The sequence below is a fragment of the Meles meles genome, chromosome 9 (assembly GCF_922984935.1).
Source record: "Meles meles chromosome 9, mMelMel3.1 paternal haplotype, whole genome shotgun sequence".
NCBI lineage: Eukaryota > Metazoa > Chordata > Mammalia > Carnivora > Mustelidae > Meles > Meles meles.
In genome coordinates this window covers 6,952,431-6,977,489 of record NC_060074.1, presented here as the reverse complement: position 1 = coordinate 6,977,489, position 25,059 = coordinate 6,952,431, and positions in this window count along the sequence as shown.

Here is a 25,059-nt window from a genome sequence, read left to right as displayed (position 1 = left end):
CCTCTAAAGAGGGTTATTCATTCCTGGACCTGGGAATTCACAAGAGACCACCTCAGCAATGTCAACACGGGAAGACTTCAGGACGGAGGCGCACAGTGCAAAGGGGTTTGGGCGATCCATGAGGGCCTCCATGGGAAATCACATACACTGTACACAATATAAGATGGCCTTTCCCAAAGCCGAAAACAAGCTCTCATCCTGATGCTGTAGATTGAATAGAAAATAGTGATACGATTTACCACTTCTAAAGATAAACAAAGAGACCTAGAAGATTGACGGGCTCTTAAAAATAACCATTTGGTGGTATAATATTTTATAATGACTTGTGGCTTTTATAATTGTTTCTCACTGTGCCCGAGAAAATCAGAGGAGGAGAAGGAAAGAAAACAAAGGCAGCAGCTGGAGTCACAGTGACAGGCTTCCCGCGGAGTGCCACGAGCTCCATTATCTTCTGTCACGGCAACTCCTCAATCAAAAGGAAATAGTGCTCCGGAAGCAGGAGATGGAGGAAAAATAAAACATATGCAAATTGCGCAAATTATAGCACAAACTACTACTGAAGATACAGTTAAAGAATAATAGAAAAGAGCAGTCATTGTCCTCCAATCTATTTCTTAAATCCTAGCAAATATTATACCCATTCACTTTGTTACATGAGATACAGTTTGTTCTCTGGATAATCAGAGATGACTTTTTCATTTATAACAGATATTTCCAAGTGCTTTTGCCCTTATTATAAACAGAAGTTTATAATATTATAAATATATATTATACATATATATTAATATATATTATACATATATATTAATATATATTATATATACACATATATGTAATATATATATTATAAACAGAAGTTTATAATATCAACCTCTTCTCTGTGCAGAACATGAAGAGTCACAGTTTTTTGTAAATATTAGTATGACATTTGCTGATGTACTTTTTAACTTTGAAGTGTATATTTACAACTGATGTGATTAATATGTTTCAAGAGGAATATCTTAAGGACAAATGCTTTGTAATTCCTTGTATAAATGCCTTTTATCTGAAAATTAACATTTTTGGTCAGTTGTGTATGTGCCTAGTAGGTCTTGACTAAGATGAGAGAGAAAACATCAGCTTTTAAAAAAATATTTAATGTATTTATTTATTTGACAAAAAGAGAGAGAGCTAGAGAGAGGGCACACGCGAGTGGCAGGCAGAGGGAGAGGGAGAAGCAGGCACCCTGCTGAGCAGGAAGCCCAAAGCAGGGCTCCCCCCCCAGGACTCCAGAATCATGACCTGAGCCAAAGGTAGATACTTAACTGACTGAGCCACCCAGGCACCTGAGAAAACACCAGTTTGTGTGTATCAAGCATGTCAACGAACCATAAAGTAAAAATAAAAGAAAAAATTCTGTGTTTATGCAGCACAGAAATGTTTCTTAATTTTATGTAATTTACTGATAAACCCTCTCTGTGTTTTGAATCATGAGGAGAATTGAGAATTTGGATTTTTAATTTGATTTCTCAATTATACTAATACTTTTTTAGAATTGCATAATCTATACACTAAACCTGGCTGCTCTGATTGAATTATTCAATTTCGCACAGTGGAAAAAATTCAGACACTATGAATATATGTATAAATATATATAATATATAAATATAAAAATATATTTAATATATATTTAAATATTTGCTTTATAATTTTATTTTCTCTCTTAGGGTTCATAACTGACCCCAAAACTACTAACAATTGCTCATTTTAATTTATGCATTTCTTTCACTGAATCTTTGCCAATTTGTGTAAATATAAGAAGGAAAAATCTTTTGTATTAAAAATCCAAATGGAAATCTCAAGTAATAAATCTAGTACCAGGAAAGCAGAATGATCAGGAAAAATTACCACCATTTTAAGCTGATTCCAATAGCATTTCACTTTTTATTAATGTTTTGTCAATTTAATATTATAACAAGATTTTAACTTCTACTTAAGTTTTGTACTACAGACCTCATTGTTAGGTTGATGTATCAACTGCACTGCCAGTTATCCCTTGAAAATTGCCATAAACATGAAACTGAAGCAGTGAGTGGCAAATTCATAACAATAGTCTGTCAATTTGGAAAGTCTTTCCAATATTTTTAGAAAATGTCATCGAGAGGCTTTGGTTGAATTCTCTGATTTTTAAAAAATAACTTTGAGTTACAGGGACAAATATTACCGTGTTCAAGGCTTAACTGTCATTGGAAATATTTCCCGTGTCTATTTTTTTTCTATATATTATATTTTTTTTCCATTTTATTTATTTTTTCAGCGTAACAGTATTCATTGTTTTTGCACAACACCCAGTGCTCCATGCAAAACGTGCCCTCCCTATTACCCACCACCTGTTCCCCCAACCTCCCACCCCCGACCCTTCAAAACCCTCAGGTTGTTTTTCAGAGTCCATAGTCTCTTATGGTTAGCCTCCCCTTCCAAATTTTTTTTTTTTTTAATAAACATATAATGTATTTTTATCTCCATGGGTACAGGTCTGTGAATCGCCAGGTTTACACACTTCACAGCACTCACGATAGCACATACTCTCCCCAATGTCCATAGCCCCCTCCCCCTCTCCCAATCCCACCTCCCCCCAGGAACCCCCAGTTTGTTTTGTGAGATTAAGAGTCATTTATGGTTTGTCTCCCTCCCAATCCCATCTTGTTTCATTTATTCTTCTCCTATCCCCCTAACCCCCCATGTTGCTTCTCCATGTCCTCATATCAGGGAGATCATATGATAGTTGTCTTTCTCCGATTGACTTATTTCACTAAGCATGATACGCTCTAGTTCCATCCACATCGTCGCAAATGGCAAGATTTCATTTCTTTTGATGGCTGCATAGTATTCCATTGTGTATATATACCATATCTTCTTTATCCATTCATCTGTTGATGGACATCTAGGTTCTTTCCATAGCTTGGCTATTGTAGACATTGCTGCTATAAACATAGTGATCCAAAGGGGCACGTGTACCCGTGTCTCTATTTTAAAAGAAAAAAAGACAGTGGTTTATAGTTAGACTCAGTAAGAAATGTGAATCAGATTTTATGAGACTATTAGAGTTTAAATAGTTGACTAGATCTGAAAAACTTCCTTTATTTAAGGTTCAAGTAGGTTTCAAGTAGTGTCCATATAGTCATAAAGGCACTATGTAGGTGCTGTTGTTATCCTTATTGTCCAGATGCGGTGATGGATGAACAGCAGATTAAATAAATTCCATGAGGTTATTCAACACAGAAGTTGAGATCTGTGGTTTAATCTCAGGTGGTCTCACTCCAGACACTGTACTTCTAATCACTATTACAAAGTGACAGTTCTTGTTTGCAGCTTCTTAATTTTACTCGTTTATTCATTTTGTTATCTTTCATCTATGGGACTTTGGGGTTAAAATAACATATTCTAATATTTAAGGTCTTATGAGAAATCAACAACAACAACAGCAACAACAACAAAAACCATTTCAGGACATTGATTTTAATTTTGACTGGAATATCCGACTTGGTATGAAGCAGAATATTAATCTGCTTGCCTGCCCTTAAAGGAAAACCTCGACTGTCTCTAGAATTTTTATGTTGTGGCTGAGACTGCTTTTCTCTTGATAACACTAACATGTGAAAGAGGGAAACAGACTATGGCCAGAAGGTGCTACTGGTATCCACAAGCACAGACTACAAACATTTTCAAACTTGCCTTTTCTGTCCGTTTGTTAATATGTAACTCAGTCTCTTGCTTTTTTCATCCTGGCCCTTCCTAATCTTCACAGAGTTCATTTATTTACCCATGTCATTAGCTGATTGCTGCAATTCTGTAAGTGTCACTGACTGAGAAGCTACAGAATATTCTTTAAGGAAACTAAAACCTCTCTCTGAATGTATTAGAAAACAGTGTGACGAGGTGAAGGAAAAACCCCAGTGTGGTCTCATAACTCTATCCATGTTTCCATCCAGATATTATGTTAACAGAGACTTCTCCAGATTAAAAAAAAAATGTATTATTGTTCCACTAATGAAGAATAACTTCTAAACTGTGTGCATATAAACACATACAATTTACATACATTGCTGGAAAAATCTGAGCTAAATGTAATGAAAGCCAGTACTATTGCTTAGAAAAATATCTGGCATATGGTAAGCTATCATTAAATGTCATTACTATTATTACAGATATTGTTTGTATTGTTACTGTATTATCTCAGTTATCCTGAGATACCATGGCAAAGCCCATCTAATGTATTCAAGTAACTGTTGCTGAAGGTAACACCAGAGAGAAACGACCAGATTTGGGGAAATCATCTCTTCATTACTAACTTTATAAAAACTTCGTTCATAAAACGGCAACAAGTATAAACCAGTGTAAAGCCCAATATTCTTCTCATTTGGCATGAAAATCTCCACGCCTTCTTGGAAATTGCATCTCTAGACCTCCAAGTGAGATGTGATTGGCCCATTGCAACACATTTCAAGTGAGGAGGAACACAAGGTCGCAGATTCATCCGGGACATTTTCCCAGACAAAATGCATGAGAGAGACTTTGGTTTTGTTTGATTTCCTGTGCTGCATGTTACCGTCTGTTGCTGTCTGGGAGTTCCAGTGAACCCCGGCAGAGTGGCCATAACCTAATTAGCAGGCTTGTCTGAATCTTTCCAGTATAACAGTACATGTAAGGACTGTGAATCTTCTTCTCTGGCAGAGTTCTCTCGGTTTTGATTAGAACCGCGATTAAGAAGTAAACTGAAGGAGAAAATAAATGCAAATGTGATTAAATTGTTTTGAAAACACTTCATTTAGGTGGACAAGGTAATTATTTCTTATTGTGTGGTTGAAAATAGTGAAGTCCCAACCAAGAACATATTTTCTTAAATGTAAGTGAAGACATATATATGAAAAGAAAAAAAAATTAAGATGTTGAAATTCCGTTCTTTCACGAACTGCTGTCCTTCAAGTGCAGAGAGCTATAGCTTTGAACTTTTTAAAATTTAACATATTCTCTCATACATTAGAATTTCTTTTTCTGCTTCTTTTTCCAAATATGCTTTTTCATTTTTATTCTTAAAGCTACTACCATGTCCAATTTTACATATCACTGAGCACAGAAATACTTTCATAATTAGCTGCTGAGCTGCGTTTTTACCCTCCATCCCCTACTTGGCTCAGTTTGTCCATTTACAAGACTACGCTTCTTAACACCCCGATGTTGAAGTCTATGAACCAGGCTGACAGCATCCTTCCTTTCTCAGATGCTCAACTAATTTGAAAATAAGACAAACATTAAGCAAATTGGAGAACAAAATATCAAAATACCAATGAAGACCATGTTGGACAATCTAATATTAGACACAAATGTCTGATACCTGAATTCAGAAACGTGGCTAATTTACCGACCAGAGGTAACACCTGACTGGCATAGACTCCGGGTAGCAGCTTCTTCCAGGAGGACAGAGAGAATAAAGCTGGGCCTATAGCCAAGAAAGAAAAGCCAAGAAAGAATACTTCACTCGTATGAAGTGTTCTTTCAGTTTTTCAATCAGATAAACGTTAGCCATCTGGGAGCAAGGTAGTAGAGGGACACTAGCAAGGTAGTAGAGAGACGCTTCCTCCACGTAAAAGAATGTCAAAAGTGAAGAAGAAACATTCACTAACAACACTTTTTCATTTTTTAAAAATATTTTATTTATTTATTTGACACAGAGATTATAAATAGGCAGAGAGAGAGGAGGAAGCAGGCTCCCTGCTGAGCAGAGAACCCGATGCGGGGCTCCATCCTAGGACCCAGGGATCATGAAGGCAGAGACTTAACCCACTGAGCCACCCAGGAGCCCCACTTTATCAAGGTATTACTGGTACTTAATAACTTATAATGTACCATTGTACTTTTATATCAAGCCCTAAATTCTCTGCATTTGAAGATACTCCATAAACATTTCTCTCCTTCATTTGACATCCATATTCCCCAATTTCTCTGGATTCTCTCATTATTTTTGACCATCAAAAGCCTTCTTTTTCTCTCACATATACCTAATGAGTCATTTATGAAGTCTCTTTCTCATTCTGCTCTTAAGGATCATCATTCATGATCCGTCTGGAGCACTGTATTTACAAATGGGTGTCTTAATCTATTAAGCTTCTCACTGAAGGTTTTTTTTCTTTCAATAAAGTTATGTTTATTACTTAAACTTTGCGTAGTTAAATTTTGTCTTTTTTACTAAACTGTTAGGCCCTTGAGGTTACTGGTTCTACGGTGGAACATGTAAGCATTACTTGACTTGAGTACCTACTCATTAAATACCACCAAAATACTAAAGAAATTAAAACATTTAATTAAATAGTAAATAACTTCCACATGTTGAAAGTGTTGAATATTTTGGTGGCTTTATTCCTGGATTTTATGCTAATTTAAGGCATAACATGTATTTATGATAGATTGAGAAACACAATGAATTATGTATAGCAAACTTAATCCTGTATTTCTGTAGCATTGTTCATTTTCCAATTAAGCTTAAATTCCAGGTAAGAGCTAGGTAATTCTAGGTAAGGACTGGAGACACAGAAAATATTTTTCTCTCATAAATACACAATTAAACTTGGGAAATGGGTTCTAAGCTTCTAAGTGGTTGAGTCAAAGTTTGTCAGATTCAGAACTGGTGCTCTTGGTTTTCCATGAGACTTTCATGAGGGAAGTTCTGTGACAGGGCATGAAAGAAAAGTTTGTCTTTTATCCCACAATGATTTGCAGATCAAAGATTTGGGATAGGTGTGTAAGAGAGCACTCCAGAGATATTTAGGAATTGTTTATGAATTGAGTGGTGTTAATTCTAACACCCACCTTATCATTGGGAGTTTGGGGAGTGACAGACCACCGAAAACATTCTTGTTGCTGTTGAGTCCTGGAGGAAGAAGAATGGAAAAAATAATGAAGTAAGAGAGCCAGGAGAAGCTGGGAAATGTTTAACAAATTGCTCCGGGAGGAGGGGAGAGGACTCTTCTATGTAGGATTTGCTAGGATTTCCTAAGCATCCATATTGTCACTGTGGCCCATTTCAAGCTAACAATCAAGCTACCAGTGAGAGCTCACTGAGCAGGGAGACGAGAAGATTGCACACAACGGACCATTAAAGCTGGCGTGAGAAGCTTTGGCACCTACTGGCTAGATGAGTGCTGAAAGTGTTCAAGCGTTAGACTTCTCTTGGAGATGATTTTTGCAGGGATCCAGTTTCTGGGCTTCCCATGTGCTAAATAACGGCACCATGTGTTTAAGCCTCCGTAAAATCTAGGTGCCCATATGCCAATTCATTCTTCCCATATTTCTTGATACCATGAGAATATATGTAATATAAATCCTGTTAGAAATAGAAATGTAACTAATATACAGTGGAGGCAAAAATGTTTGAATAAAGAAGAAAGATTGGAGGTGTTCTGACATTTCCTGAGATAATTATACGTAAGCTTAATTGAATATTGCCTTAAAAGTCATATTGTTTTAGACAGAATGAAGTATTATATCTGAAAGCTTTTCTCTACTGAAGAATGAAAATGGGACACATTAAATTGGGTTTATTGTGGAAATAGTGTTATTGTACATTATCTGATCCGAGACTACGTGGGTTTTGCATATCATACAATATATGTAGAATTAAACTTTCCAAACTAAATCATTTCAATCTGCCACGATTTTCATTCCCCTTATGCTTACTTCTTTCTTTTTAATTTCTGTGGCAAGCTCCAGTCTGTGTCCAAATGTAGTAAAATCTCCTATTTCTCTGTCATTCATTGCATTTTTCAAGATTTTATTTATTTATTTTTTTATTATTTTATTTTCTTTTATTTCATTTTATTTTTCAGTGTTCCAAAATTCATTGTGTATTCACCACTCACAGTGCATCCCATCACCAGGCTCACCCAACCCCCGACGCCCCTCCCCTCCAAAACCCTCAGCTTGTTTCTCAGAGTCCACAGTCTCTTCTGGTTTGTCTCCCCCTCCGATTTCCCCCAACTCACTTCTCCTCTCCATCTCCCCAAGTCCTCCGTGTTATTCCTTATGCTTCACAAGTAAGTGAAACCATATGATAATTGACCCTCTCCGCTTGACTTATTTCACTCAGCATCATCTCTTCCAGTCCCATCCATGTTGATACAAAAGTTGGGTATTCATCCTTTCTGATGGAGGCATAATACTTCATTGTATATATGGACCATATCTTCTTTATCTATTCATCTTTTGAAGGGCATCTTGCTCTTTCCACAGTTTGGCGACTGTGGTCTTGCTGCAATGAACCCTTCTTTTCACTACATCTGTATTTTTGGGGTAAATACCCAGTAGTAATATTGCAGGGTCATAGGGTAGCTCTATTTTTAATTTCTTAGGGAATCTCCACGCAGTTTACCAAAGTTGTCAAAAGTTTCTGGACAGCAAAGGAAACGGTAAACAAAAAAGAGGCAACTCATGTAATGGGAGAAGATATTTGCAAATGACACTACAAAGAGTTGATATTCAAGATCTATAAAGAACTCCTCAAACTCAACACACACAAAACAGATAATCACCTCAAAAAATGGGCAGAAGACATGAATAGACACTTCTCCAAAGAAGACATACAAATGGCTAATAGACACATGAAAAAATGTTCATCATCATTAGCCATCAGGGAGATTCAAATCAAAACCACATTGAGATACCACCTGACACCAGTCAGAGTGGCCAACATCAATAAGACAGTAAACAACAAGTGTTGGGAGAGGATGTGGAGAAAGGGGAAACCTCTTACACTGTTGGTGGAAATGCAAGTTGGTGCAGCCACTTTGGAAAACAGTGTGGAGATTCCTCAAGATTTTATTTATTTGTCAGAGTGAGAAAGAGCATAAATAGGGGGAGCTTCTCACAGAGGGAGAGGGAGAAGCAGACTTCCCACGGAGCAGAGAGCCGACATGGGGCTCAGTCCCAGGACCATGGGATCATGACCTGAGCTGAAGGTAGATGCTTAACTGACTGAGCCACCCAGGCACCCCATTCTTCTCATTTTCTATCAGTTTCCATCACTAGTGTATCCGTGTCTGATATTTGAACTGTTTCCTGTGTAGTTTCCACACTTCCACTCTGACCTCATATTCTCTGTGCTATGGTCTTACTTACTCCATATTAAGTCACATAAGATACATTTTACAAATGCTGCCCTTTCTTTACAGAATTCACAGTTAATTTTAACTTGTGTTTCAGTCTTAGTCCCTTCTGCAATGTGCTCGACACTGATCCTAACTGAAGTACACACCGTTCCTCCAATCACAGCACACTCTTTTCCATCTTACTTCTAATGGGCTGTTCTCTTATCCTTAAATATTCTCCCTTTAGTTTATCTCGTCTGAGCACATCTCCAATGTTATTTCATTATAAAGTGACCTTAATCAATTGGATTTAATTATGTTCTAAATTCTGTGCCCCTTTTTTGTGATACTAATCAGGACTTCCCTCTTTTTATTGTAGATCATCCTTCAAAGGTATCTACCTGGGGATGTTGAGTCCTTACAGCAGGGAGGAGATGCAATCGCTTTGCATTTCTAACATCTATCACAGGACTGGAAAGGGTGGTCATCAGATCAATGTAAGTGAAACTGGTATGAAGGGACTGTAGAGATAGATGCTGAAAGCCTGTCATTTTCGACCATGATGTGTTTCACAGTAATTCTAAGCTATAATTGGTCTGCTTTTTAAAGATGTTTAAAGAATTATCCTGAGAAATTCTAGGCAAGGCAAATGAAAAGAAGTAAAGTGGACCTCAAAATGTAGTATAATCATTTGCCATAAATGGTGACTGTGAGTATATATAAAAGATAATGGTTTATATGCTATCCAGCCAATGCATATTGCAATATTACAGTTGACACTTTAAAAACATACACATGGTTCCCTATTAAATATCTGTTGTGTGTAGGGGGACTTCTGGGCATTTTAAAAGGTGTATTTCTACAAAAGATAATTTTAATTTATTTAACATATATGAGAACGATGAATTAGTGTGCACAATATTTTATTATGCATCAACATGCATTTAATATCAATAAAACAACATAATTGCATATATCATGTGCAAGACAATGCTTCACGTGTTTTATATGGATTGTATGATTTTACAAAATGTTATCCTTATTTTGTAAATGAAAAACTGAAGGTGCAGAGACTGGATGTAACTTGACTGTGTATACTTCACTGTGAAAATTGTTTTACATTCCATGCACTTTTTCCTTCAAAGAACATTCAGCCACACGGATTAAAGGACTAGTGACTAAGAATTTTTGCCTCTGAATTCAGAAGGTGGAAATCTTGGTGTCATACACATGCTAAGATATGATTTTAACATCCATTTCCATTTAATAGTGACTTGTGTGGTCTGGAAGAAATATGTTTTGCACATAGGATGTATAAACAAAGGGTTATGTGGATTTCTGGTCAGAACGTACCAACTCATAAAACTGAAGGAATGGGTACTATGTGAATTGTTCCAGTGAGCCAGCAAATCAAAATCTATACTCAATCCATTTTCACTTCACAGGGGATTAACACGCTGAAAGATTCAACTAGATTTTTTTTTTTAATATGTTGACAGCAGGATAATTTGAGCATTAAGAAACAAGAGAGAATATATTCCATTTCAGATGAATCTCAACAACGTCACTAAGATTTTTGTCTTCTCTGTCTCCTATCCAATCCCAGGAAGATTATTCAGAACTCTCCAACTGCTGCAAAGTTTTCCTGAGTGGGGAGAGCATGGAAAATCTCTAAGCAAACCAGTGCCCCTTTCGGTTGTGCCTTTATTGAATAGATTGCTCTTTCTGTCTTTGGACTAAACTTTCTAAGGGTAGGTTCATCGCTACGTGTGCTGTTCCAAGCACAGTGCCTGGAACAGAGGAGGCCTATGTAAATCTTGATAGAAACAACAAATTCATTATTCATCTGGTGAGGGAAGTAGAAGCTACCTGGACATTTCGGATAGGAAGTGTGTGTGTGTTCCCACATTTGTTCACATGAGGGTCATACTAGATCACTCTAAAGCAATACGGCCCATAATCTCAAACTCAGAAAGTTGCAGCTCCAGAGTCTTTACTTTCTTGGGAAAGATCTTATATTATTTATAGGGAGTAGCTTGTGCTAGGATTCCTTAGAATGAACACGGGGAACGGATTCCTCCCTCCTAAAGGACAGATAAAGCATTCATAAAAAAGAGCTTTTCCGGGAGGAAAATATATGTGAGGCATCTTGACAACAGCCATGGCAATTATTTCAGTGAGGCAACATTGTATATTCCGAAATATTTTGACCAATATTCGGCAACATTTTCATTCTCTCATGCTCTGCACTGACGGGAAGAGGAGAATGTCTTAGGAGTGAGAAAGGATAAACTGCAGTTCAAATAATCTAACTTGTAGGGGCATGTCGCAATTTTTATTGTTTTCTGTTCTTTGCTATCTTTCCCTGCAACTATAGTGTCCTAGGAAATTTGTTGTTGTGTAATACTGCAAAAGAAGTACATATGCTGAGATTCATAATTATTAGATATTTGTTAGGGTTTCTTTCAACTGTGCATTTGAAAAGAAGAAGAGGAAATATGTTTTGCAAAAAATGATTTTATTCATCTAAAAACCATGATTAAAATTTACATATTGTTTTCATAATTTGAAGATATCTCTTATTCACTGTTTTTCATGGAGTGTGAGGAATGCATTATGAGTTAAACCAAGAAGTGTATGGGAGTTTTTATATTCAGCTTTCATTTCAAGACTTAAATCTAAACTCTAAATGAACATTATGCATACTATTAGCACTTAGTTTTAAATTTTAGGGAGCTGATAATGATTTTTCTAATCAGCAGACATTGAAAAACACATTGCATTTAAGTTTCTTGATTAAATGCATTATTCAGGTAGTTAAGTCTTCACAAATATGTCATATGCATACTAAATATTACGTACTAGGCTTACCATTTGGAGTTAAGAATTCCCTCTTAACTGACAGAATTTTATCAAAGCCAGTATCTTGTGAAATCAGATATTTATAATTAGTTGCCTTTGAAAATATTTTTCTAAGTTTCATTTTTTTTATTATCATGAAAGATAAAGTATTTCCTTTGCCCGCGCTCTGCTTCATCCCTCATTGCTTACCAGTTTTTATTTTTCAAGCCAGATTATTTACAAAGCGATTGCTTTATAACCAAGCCATGCAATTCCTGGAACTCAAATATTCAAGACTCGACAACATTTTATTAAAACATCAGATTTTATCATTTATATTTATATTACCCTCATAAATTAAAATGAGTCATGTAAATCTTCAATTGTGTTTCAAGTGTGTGTGTTTTGTCTTCTGCTATATTCCCAGGGTAAAAAAAATATATATATATATATATATATATATATATATATGTATATGTATATATAAAATGGTGTAAGCACACACATGCACACACAGGACACATAGAAATGCTAAAAAATCTTTGTTGAATAAATAAACGAGGTATCAGTCTTATCAAGGAAGTTTCAAGTAGAGCCCTTTGAGATAATCTGCAACATTTCAGAATCTTACTGCGCAAAATGTATAGGTGTGATCTTGAGCAAGTAACTAAGTGCTCTGAGTCTTGATTTCTGATTCAGAAAGTAGATAATAAGTATAGGATTCTAATGAGGTCTAAACGAGATAATCTACATAGTAAGTATGCAGTAAATATAAACTATAATTGTTAGTTTTTTAAAATACAATTACTAGAATTAATGAGAATGTGACAGTGATTTGTGATGTTAATGAAGGTTATAGATCATAATAATTTAGTAATTTATCCAATTAGTTAAATCTTTTAAGTGGCCCAGTCCTATGGTATTTGAAATATCAAAAAGGAGCCAGTTTTACAAACATCTTCTTAAACATGGAAATGGTGCTTAGTCATTTCATTTTTAAACTATGGAAGATTTTCAGGCATTTTTTAAGTCATAAACACATTTTTAAAAGTTTTAACTAATGAAGAGTATTTGTACTCGTCAGAGTCTTTTTTATTATCTGTGAGATTTTTCATAATTTGTTCAATTTTGAACAAGGGATTGCTTTTCTTTTAAGCCTATTTCCTCTGTGAGGTATGGTTACCAAATGTATTAGAAGGCCTGAAAATTAGTGAATATTTTCTTTTTTTTTTTAAGATTTTATTTATTTGTTTGACAGAGAGAGAGAGAGATCATAAGTAGGCAGAGAGGCAGGCAGGCCGAGAGAAAGGGAGAAGCGGGCTCCCCGCTGAGCAGAGAGCCCCATGCGGGGCTCTATCCCAGGACCCTGAGACCATGACCTGAGCCGAAGGGAGAGGTTTAACTCACTAAGCCACGCAGGGACCTCAGATATTTTCTTTAACGGAATAAATTGAGTTGGTCTTTTACTAGAATGAAATTAGAAAAGTTTCCCAGTACAAGTCTTTTTAATAAAAAAAAAAAAAGTTTCAAATGCAGTAATTCAGCATGATTTTAAGAATTTTGTAGTATCTAAAAGTCTTTATGGTGTTGTCCATGGCTTAGCAATACTATAGCCACTAATCACCTGAGGCTATCGAGCACTTAAAGTGTTCCTAGAGGGATGAAGAAACTGGATTTTTAATTTTATTTAATCTTATTGAATTCAATTGAAATTTTGTAATTGCCACATATGGCTTGTGGCATTTGTAAAAAGCCTTACAAATCGTAAACCCCACATGATGTATTGTAAATGCAGTTTCAAGTGAAGCACTACTATAAGATATCTAACAATCTACTTTTTATTCTTTATATTTGTTTTTTTTAAATATTAGAACATGTAGTCTCCCCAGTGGATAACCCTCTTTCTCATATCCTCTCTGTGTATCTAAGATTCTATGTACTATAGAACATCTTTCTTTCTTTGTGTGTGTGTGTGTGTGTGTGTGTATACACATACACGCACACACTGTATGCTATGTATTGTGACATATGTGTACTATATATGAAATATACTTTGTATATATAGTCATACTTCAAAGAGAAAAAGTCAAGAAGATCAGCTAAGATATGTTAACAGATTTAGTAAAGTTAAATTCACTTACACATTTGGTGGCTTCTTGCTTATCCTACTGTCAGAGATAAGTAACCATTTGTTTTTTCATTTAATGACAAATAAAGGCTGTGCAGATTTAATTTCAGGTTGAAACCTTCACAATATGTGAAATTTTGACAGAAATATTCCTTTCATTATCTCAAAATTCATTGCAACATAATCTAATGATTCAAACTTTTAATCTATTGAAGTTTAATCTACACTTCTACGAGTATGCCACAATGAATGTATCTATAAAATTTCTTAGTTTTATTCATTCATTTATTCATTTTAGCCACTGAAAGAGAGACAATACAAGCAAAATTCAGTGAAATTTTTTTTTTTTTTTTTTTTTTTTTTTTTTTTTTTTTTTTTTTTTGGTCCTGTGGCCTGTTGATATTTCTCCCAAGGAAATAGATACTGAAAATTGCCCTTATATGTTTAGAGTTTCAATGTGTTTGGTTTATGTAAATCACCTGAGCCTACAGAAAAGAATGTCTTTAAAAAAAAAGATTTTATTAATTCATTTGAGAGAGAGAGAGAGGCAGACAGAGAGAGAGAGCATGAGCAGGGAAGAGAGGTAGGGGCAGACTCCCTGCTGACGTGAGGCTTGATCCCAGGACCCTGGATCATGACCTAAGCTGAAGGCAGGCGCATGGCCATCTGAGCCACCCAGGCGCCCCAAGAATGTCTTGATTAATGTGTCTCTAAGTATGATACAATATTTGAAACAGTAATAATTTGACTTACATTTTTCCAAAAAGGACTTTGGAAAGTACTAACTTCTCATATTTTTTTTTTTTTTTGAGTTTTATTTATTTATTTATTTTTTTTTTTTTTCAGCGTAACAGTATTCATTCTTTTTGCACAACACCCAGTGCTCCATGCAAAACGTGCCCTCCCCATCACCCACCACCTGTTCCCCCAACCTCCCACCCCTGACCCTTCAAAACCCTCAGGTTGTTTTTCAGAGTCCATAGTCTCTTATGGTTCGCCTCCCCTCCCCAATGTCCATAGCCCGCTCCCCCTCTCCCAATCCCACCTCCCCCCAGCAACCCCCAGTTTGTTTTGTGAGATTAAGAGTCATTTATGGTTTGTCTCCCTCCCAATCCCATCTTGTTTCATTTATTCTTCTCCTATCCCCCTACCCCCCCATGTTGCTTCTCCATGTCCTCATATCAGGGAGATCATATGATAGTTGTCTTTCTCCGATTGACTTATTTCACTAAGCATGATACGCTCTAGTTCCATCCACGTCGTCGCAAATGGCAAGATTTCATTTCTTTTGATGGCTGCATAGTATTCCATTCACAATTGTACCCAAAACTATAAGATACCTAGGAATAAACCTAACCAAAGAGACTAAGAATCTATACACAGAAAATTATAAAGTACTCATGAAAGAAATTGAGGAAGACACAAAAAAATGGAAAAATGTTCCATGCTCCTGGATTGGAAGAATAAATATTGTGAAAATGTCTATGCTACCTAAAGCAATCTACACATTTAATGCAATCCCTATCAAAATACCATCCATTTTTTTCAAAGAAATGGAACAAATAATCCTAAAATTTATATGGAACCAGAAAAGACCTCGAATAGCCAAAGGAATATTGAAGAACAAAGTCAAAGTTGGTGGCATCACAATTCCGGACTTCAAGCTCTATTACAAAGCTGTCATCATCAAGACAGCATGGTACTGGCACAAAAACAGACACATAGACCAGTGGAACAGAATAGAGAGCCCAGAAATCGACCCTCAACTCTATGGTCAACTAATCTTCGACAAAGCAGGAAAGAATGTCCAATGGAAAAAAGACAGCCTCTTCAATAAATGGTGCTGGGAAAATTGGACAGCCACATGCTAACTTCTCATATTGTCTTGTACTAGTGCAGAACTAGAAAAGGCAGGAACTCTACGAAAGGTTGAATTTTAGTCTCATCCTGACTTCTGAATTTTCATAGCATGGATTCTGTTCTGATGTGTCCTGGAAGTTCTGTCTCTTGTCTTTGCCTCACCATCCCTAAAGCCTCACCCCCAAAAGCAGTCTTTGGGGGAGCTATGGGACTGGGTCTTATCTAGAGAAACCATAGCACTGCATCTGTGGTCAGGGTGGCCCCACTCATCCCTGTAGCCCAGATGCCGACTATAAAGTATATCATGTAACCAGAAGCTAGAGAGTAGGGACACTAAGACCACAGCTTGATGGGTTTTGTTTTGTTTTGTTTTGTTTCTGTGACACCTAAATTATTGGGTCGTGTTTCTTTTTTCTTAATTAACTTGTATTTAAAGTTTTTAGTTATTTTAAAAAACTGTAGATGGGTGTGATGGTCTGTAATTTAGACTATTACAGAAGCCATTCCAAAAGACCAGTTTTTAAATTTTATTATTATTATTTTTAGTAACATTGACATAGGATGTTATATTAGTTTCAGGTGTACAACACAGTAATTGGACAAGTTTGTACATTATGCTATGATTACCACAATGTAGCTGTCATTGGCTACAATACAAGACTATGACAGTATCATTGACTATATTCCCTATGCTTGCCTTTTATTATGAAGACTTATGCATTCCGCAACTGGAAGTCTGTATCTCTCACTCCCTTCCACCCATTTTGTCCGTCCTCTCACCTCCCCCTCTCCACCCTCTGGCAACCGTCAGTTTGTTCTCAGTATTTACAGGTCTGTCTGATTCGCCTTTTTGTTTGTTTATTCATTTGTCTGTTTTTTTAAGATTCCACATATGAATCAAATCAGAAGGCATTTGTCTTTCTCAGTCTCTCATTTCATTTAACATAATACCCTCTGGGTCTCTCTATGTTGCTGCAAATGGCATGAGCTCATACTTTTTTAAAGCTGTGTAATATTCCATTGTGTGTATGTATCTGTGTGTGTGCACATGCCCGCGTACATATAACATTTTCCTTATCCAGTCATCCGTCAGTGGACACTTTGGTTGCTTCCACGTCTTGGCTATTATAAATAATTCTACAATAAACACAGAGATGCATATATCTCTTTGAATTAGTGTTTTCATTTTTGGAGGTAAATACCCAGTAGTGGAGTTATTGGATCACATGGCATTTTTATTGTTTAAAAAAGACGGCTTTGTGTGTGCATGTGTGTGTGTGTGCCCGTGTGCATGCGTGTGCACACATCCATGTGTGTATCTAATTCAAGGTGGTAAAATTACTAAATGAGATGGTCTGTGACAGCACTGTGGGAAAGAGGAATAGTAGTCTAAGTGTGGATCACAAATAGGTGTATGAAGTTTAGAAATTAAAATGTCAGGAGAAATACGCTGGGAGTTTTGAGGTTATGGTACACTGATAAAAGATATAGATGAATGAATGCTTTGAATCTTGTAAAGGATTGGATACACTCTAATGTCAAGGGAAGCACTCATTATCTTTTTTATTTTTAAATTTTTAAAAAAATTTTGGAGTGCTATAATGGAATCTAGCCATGTTTGGGAAAACAACCATGACAGCAATGTGTGAGATAACATAGAAAAAAAGAAGTTAAAGAATAGATGAAAAATTAGGAAATGTTTGTAATTGTCTGGATTAGGGAAATGAGGTCTTGAATTAGAAAAAATATATATAGAGGAAAAAATTAGTTTGTGGTAACAGAAAAATCTAAAATGTACATTGAAAGTTAAAGGTATTTTTAAAAGTTTTTGCCCTTGTGACTGAAAGTATGAGAGGAAACTTTTAAAAAAAGGAAATAAAAAAGGAATTTTGGTAAGAAAGGTAATCAGTTGTGTTTTAGATTATCATGTCATCTCTGATAAATCCAGAAAATAGATGTCTTGGTTGAAGAGAAAGGATAAGAACAAATATGTGGGTTTTGGAATTAGCCACATGGAGATTATGATTATAGATTTTATGGTGGATGTAGTTCCCCTTGTAAGAAAGTTTAACATGCAAGAGTGAATTTATAATCTTGGGGGTTGGAGTGGTTCTGAATGAATGATGATGGGATTCAACTTGTGCCCATTCATTAGGGATGTTGAGACTGAGGAATCAGCTACAAAATTAATCTTTTGGAGGGATTGTAAAGGCCATCAACACAGGCATTGAAGTGGCTAGAGAATAAAGATCTGGAGGAAAATTGTGATCTGGGATTAATGTCCTAAAAGAGATCAGTTGAGAGTTGTGATGGTAAAGGTTCTGTCTAAAACTGGCAGTGGGAGAAATGAAGAAAAGTTTCCCTTTGTGCTTCTCAGAGACTAAAACAGGTAACATAGCAATCATCATTTGAGAAGGATTTTTTTTTTTCAAGTTGTGCCCTTAAGAGAGAACAAAAACAGATATTATATTCCCTAATTTTGGATGGGTGGATCAGAAAAAAAAAAGACTATTGTGTGAGATTTTTCCCCTCCTTCTACTATAAGTAAGTATAAGTAAGTAAGTATAAGTATACTATCAGTGAATGGGACCCAACATAATTCTATGGTGTCAATTTAAGGGGATCATGATTAAACAAAAGAGTGAGGGTCATAAACTTATGAAAATTATTGAAACAACATGCAGAATTGTATGTGTTGCTCAAAGATTTCATTTTGTGTATAACAAATTTTGTGAAGGAACAAGGGTAACTGAAATACAGGTCTTCTAATGCCCACATACATGGAGAGATGGTTGATTGACCAAATGACTCTTACCCAATTCTTTGGTAAGACATCAGCGTCCTGGTAGTTGTAAAAGTACACAGAGAAATGTAAGAATTTTTCATTGACTGAAATTAAGTCTGTTAGTCTGTTAATGACTTAATTGGGGGCTCCAAATAGAAATAACAAAGATATGTTAATAATTTAAAAAACTATATTTCTCTTATTCCCGTCTTCATGGATTGAGATTTATACCTTCTATATTAAACATAAGTGTTTTCAAAAGTCTTCTTATGGAAATCAGGTCTCCGTCCCTGAGCAGCCAGTGCACCTGAACGCCAGCGCGCCGGAGAACGAGTGGGGTCTGGCTCCCGTGAGGGGCTGGGAGCCCGGCCAGACGGCAATCCTGAAAAGCGCGCGTCCCACACCCTCCCTTGGGATAGGTGCTCATAGGCGCTAGCCTGGAGCTCTGGCAGCGGGAAAAACCAGACATTCCCAGCCCGGGACAGCGGGAAAATCTCAGTGCGCCATCTCTGCTCCGAACCTCTCTGGCGGTCTGGAGCTGCCCAGACAGCCACCGCTGCCCTGGTTTTGGGTACAACGAGGAGCTCCTGCATCCCCAGGGACAGTGACTCAGAACCGACTCTGCCAGCAGCTTTTGCAAAACAGTCTGAGGCTTCTCTCTGAGAGGGAGGTCGGGGTGCAGTTTGCTCTCCTCTAAACCTCCAAAAACCATCAAAAGCTGTCAAGGCGAGAGAAAGCAGATGAAAGAACATAAAAACCCCCAGAGAACAAAAGGCTGAAAAAAACAGTTTCCTGGAAAAAAAAAGAGCTCACCCCCTTGAGGGGAGCGGGAGGACCTAACTCAGGGAACATCATTGTCTGAAAACCCACGTGGCAGGCCCCTCCCCCAGAAAACCAACCAGGAAGGAAGAAAAAAAAAAAAAAAAAGACTACAAGAGAACAACCACCACTACTTCATAAATACAACTTTTATTTTTAACTCTTTACCAATATTCTGGTTCTTTTTTTTTTTATACATACAGATAATTTTTTAACCTATTTACCATCACACTGAGATGTCCAGTACATCAAATTCTTTAATAACCTTCTAACCTGAACTTTTTGATACATACACCCGTGTTTTTCTTTTGTTTTTCTATTTTTTTAATTCTTTTTTAATTTTAAAGTAGTTTAGTCTAGTTTATTCTTTTTTAATTTTTATTTTCTACTATACATATAGAGTTAAACTTCAAGGTAATCCCCTTTCCCCAATCAATGCTACCCCTATAGGCAAACCAGTTTCTAATCCCCCTGTAACTTAGGAAAGTTGAGTCCCTTAACAAAAACATCAAGATACCTTCAGGAAGAATCAAAATAACCTTCCTCACCCACACTGAGAATCTATAACCATTCTCCCAATTTTTCCTTCTGTCAGTGTTTCTGTGAATTTGTGTTTGTCCTGATAATATATAAACCTTATACTTGGGGTTCTTTCTGATGAGGTTCTTCCCTTTTTTTTTTTTTTGCTTATATATACCTATTTTTTTCTCTTGTCATATACTTTTATCACTCTTTTTGTCTGTCTGTTTTTGTTTGTATACTCCACAAATCTTACCTTGTGGCCCATTTGGGCTGAGCCTTCTCTTTTATCTTCCCTTTTTTTCCTATCTCTCCCTCTCTTTTTTTTTTTCCTTTTTTCTTTCTCCTTTTTTTTCTTTCTTCTTCTCTATTTCTTTTTCTTCTCGTTTTTCTCTCATTTGGGTGGGGAATCCTGATTGCACAGAAGCATTCCAGGGTGCACATTGACTGCACCACAATCGATAAGTCCAGCTGCATCTGTTTAGTCATCTCTTACCAAAATGACTAGGAGGAGGAATACCCAACAGAAGAAAAATACAGAGGATGGGCCTTCTGCAACAGAGCTAATGGTTATCGACATAGACAATATGTCAGAAAAGGAATTCAGACTAACAATTATCCAGGCAATAGCTAGGTTGGAGAAAGCCATGGATGACCAAACAGAATTGATTAGGGCAGAACTGAAAGCCACCAGGGATGATGGTCACAATGTTAGGGCAGAACTGAAAGCCACCAGGGATGATGTTCAAAATGCTCTCAATGAGTTCCAATCCAATCTAAATTCTCTAAAAGCTAGGGTAACTGAGACAGAAGATAGAATTAGTGATCTGGAGGACAAACAGATAGAGAGAAAGGATCAGGAGGAAGTCTGGAACAAACAGCTCAGAAGCCACGAAAACAGAATCAGGGAAATAAACGATGCCATGAAACGTTCCAACGTCAGAATTATTGGAATCCCTGAAGGGGAAGAAAAAGAAAGAAGTCTAGAAGATATAGTGGAAGAAGTTGTCTATGAAAATTTTCCCAATCTCACGAATGGAAACAACGTTCATGTACTAGGGGCAGAAAGATTTCCTCCCAAGATTTTAGATTCTCAAAAGTCCTCACGGCACCTTATCGTTAGAATGGGGAATTTTGTTTCAAGAGAGACCCTCTTAAAAGCAGCTAGGACAAAGAAGCTTCTTACATACAGAGGAAAGCCCATTAGAATAACGTCAGACCTTTCCACAGAGACCTGGAAAGCCAGGAAGGGCTGGCAAAATATATTCAGAGTACTAAATGAGAAGAACATGCAACCAAGAATACTCTATCCAGCAAGACTGACATTTAAAATGGATAGAGAGATAAAGAGTTTCCAAGACCGGCAAGGCTTAAAAGACTATGCAACCACCAAGCCGACACTGCAGGAAATATTAAGGGGGGTCCTATAAGAGAGGAAAAATCCTAAGAATATCATTGAACAGAAATACAGAAACAATCTATAGACAGAAAGACTTCAAAGGCAACACGATGTCAATAAAAACCTATCTCTCAATAATCACTCTCAATGTGAATGGCCTAAATGCGCCCATAAAACGACACAGGGTTGTAGATTGGATAAAACGACAGGACCCATCCATATGTTGTCTACAAGAGACCCATTTTGAACCTAAGGATACACCCAGACTGAAAGTGAAGGGATGGAGAAGCATCTTTCATGCCAATGGGCCTCAAAAGAAGGCCGGAGTAGCGATTCTCATATCAGATAAATTAGATTTTAAACTAAAGACTGTAGTCAGAGATACAGAAGGACACTACATAATTCTTAAAGGGACTATCCGACAAGACGATCTAACAATTGTGAATATCTATGCCCCCAATATGGGAGCACCCAATTACATAAGAAAACTATTAATCAAGATAAAGAGTCATATTGATACGAATACAATAATAGTAGGAGATCTTAATACGCCTCTCTCAGAAATAGACAGATCATCGAAGCAGAAAATTAATAAAGAAATAAGAGCATTGAATGAAACATTGGACCAGATGGACCTCATAGACATATACAGAACATTCCACCCTAAAACAACAGAATACTCATTCTTCTCAAGTGCACATGGAACCTTCTCCAGAATAGACCACATACTGGGTCACAAAGCAGGACTCAACCGATACCAAAAGACTGACATTATTCCCTGCATATTTTCCGATCACAATGCTTTGAAACTGGAGCTCAATCACAAGGAAAAGTTCAGAAGGAACTCAAACACCTGGAAGCTAAAGACCACCTTGCTTAAGAATGCTTGGATCAACCAGGAGATCAAAGACGAATTAAACAATTCATGGAAACCAATGAGAATGAAGACACCTCGGTCCAAAACCTATGGGATACAGCAAAGGCGGTTCTAAGGGGGAAATACATAGCCATCCAAGCCTCCCTCAAAAACATTGAAAAATCCAGAATACACCAGCTGTCTCTACACCTTAAAGAACTGGAGAATCAACAACAAATCAAACCAACTCCACATGCAAGAAGGGATATAATCAAGATTAGAGCAGAGATCAATGAGGTAGAAACGAGAGATACAGTAGAACGTATCAATGAAACTAGAAGCTGGTTTTTTGAAAGAATCAATAAGATCGATAAACCATTGGCCACACTAATCCAAAAGAAAAGAGAGAAAGCCCAAATTAATAAAATTATGAATGAAAAGGGAGAGATCACAACTAACACCAAGGAAATAGAAACAATCATCAGAAATTATTACCAACAGTTATATGCCAATAAGCTAAGCAACCTAGATGAAATGGATGCATTCCTGGAAAGCTACAAACTCCCAAAATTGAACCAGGAAGAAATTGACAACCTGAATAGACCGATATCTAGTAATGAGATTGAAGCAGTGATCAAAAACCTCCCAAAAAACAAGAGCCCAGGACCTGACGGATTCCCTGGGGAATTCTACCAAACTTTCAAAGAAGAAATAACACCAATTCTCCTGAAGCTGTTCCAAAAAATTGAAGCAGAAGGAAAACTTCCAGACTCTTTTTATGAAGCCAGCATTACCCTGATCCCCAAACCAGGCAAACCTACCAAAAAGGAGAATTTCAGACCAATATCACTGATGAATATGGATGCAAAGATTCTCAACAAGATCCTAGCAAACAGGATCCAGCAGCACATTAAAAAGATTATCCACCATGACCAGGTGGGATTCATCCCTGGGCTGCAAGGTTGGTTCAACATTCGCAAATCAATCAGTGTGATAGAACACATCAATAAGAGAAGAGAGAAGAACCACATGGTCCTCTCAATTGATGCAGAAAAAGCATTTGACAAAATCCAGCATCCGTTCCTGATGAAAACGCTTCAAAGTATAGGGATAGAGGGAACATTCCTGAACTTCATAAAATCTATCTATGAAAGACCCACAGCAAATATCATCTTCAATGGGAAAAAGCTTGCAGCCTTCCCATTGAGATCAGGAACACGACAAGGATGCCCACTCTCACCACTCTTGTTCAACATAGTATTAGAAGTTCTAGCAACGGCAATCAGACAACAAAGAGAAATAAAAGGTATCCAAATTGGCAAGGAAGAAGTCAAACTCTCTCTCTTCGCAGATGACATGATTCTTTATATGGAAAACCCCAAAGACTCCACCCCCAAACTACTAGAACTCATACAGCAATTCAGTAATGTGGCAGGATACAAAGTCAATGTACAGAAATCAGTGACTTTCTTATACACCAACAATGAAAATACAGAAAGGGAAATTAGAGAATCGATTCCATTTACTATAGCACCAAGAACCATAAGATGCCTGGGCATAAACCTAACCAAAGAAGTAAAGGACCTGTACTCGAGGAACTACAGAACACTCATGAAAGAAATTGAAGAAGACACAAAAAGATGGAAGACTGTTCCATGCTCTTGGATTGGAAGAATAAACATTGTTAAAATGTCTATACTGCCTAGAGCAATCTATACTTTTAATGCCATTCCGATCAAAATTCCACCGATATTTTTCAAAGAGCTGGAGCAAATAATCCTAAAATTTGTATGGAGCCAGAAGAGACCCCGAATTGCTAAGGAAATGTTGAAAAACAAAAACAAAACTGGCGGCATCACGTTACCCAATTTCAAGCTTTACTACAAAGCTGTGATCACCAAGACAGTGTGGTACTGGCATAAAAACAGACACATAGACCAGTGGAACAGAGTGGAGAGCCCAGATATGGACCCTCAACTCTATGGTCAAATAATCTTCGACAAAACAGGAAAAAATATCCAATGGAAAAAAGACAGTCTCTTCAATAAATGGTGCTGGGAAAACTGGACAGCGATATGTAGAAGAATGAAACTCGACCATTCTCTTACACCGTACACAAAAATAAACTCGAAATGGATAAAAGACCTCAATGTGAGACAGGAATCTATCAGAATCCTAGAGGAGAACATAGGCAGTAACCTCTTCGATATCAGCCACAGCAACTTCTTTCAAGATATGTCTCCAAAGGCCAAGGAAACAAAAGCAAAAATGAACTTTTGGGACTTCATCAAGATCAAAAGCTTCTGCACAGCAAAGGAAACAGTCAACAAAACAAAGAGGCAACCCACGGAATGGGAGAAGATATTTCCAAATGACAGTACAGACAAAAGGTTGATATCCAGGATCTATAAAGAACTTCTCAAACTCAACACACACAAAACAGATAATCATATCAAAAAATGGGCAGAAGATATGAACAGACACTTCTCCAATGAAGACATACAAATGGCTATCAGACACATGAAAAAATGTTCATTATCACTAGCCATCAGGGAGATTCAAATTAAAACAACATTGAGATACCACCTAACACCAGTTAGAATGGCCAAAATTAGCAGGACAGGAAACAACGTGTGTTGGAGAGGATGTGGAGAAAGGGGAACCCTCTTACACTGTTGGTGGGAATGCAAGTTAGTGCAGCCACTTTGGAGAACAGTGTGGAGATTCCTGAAG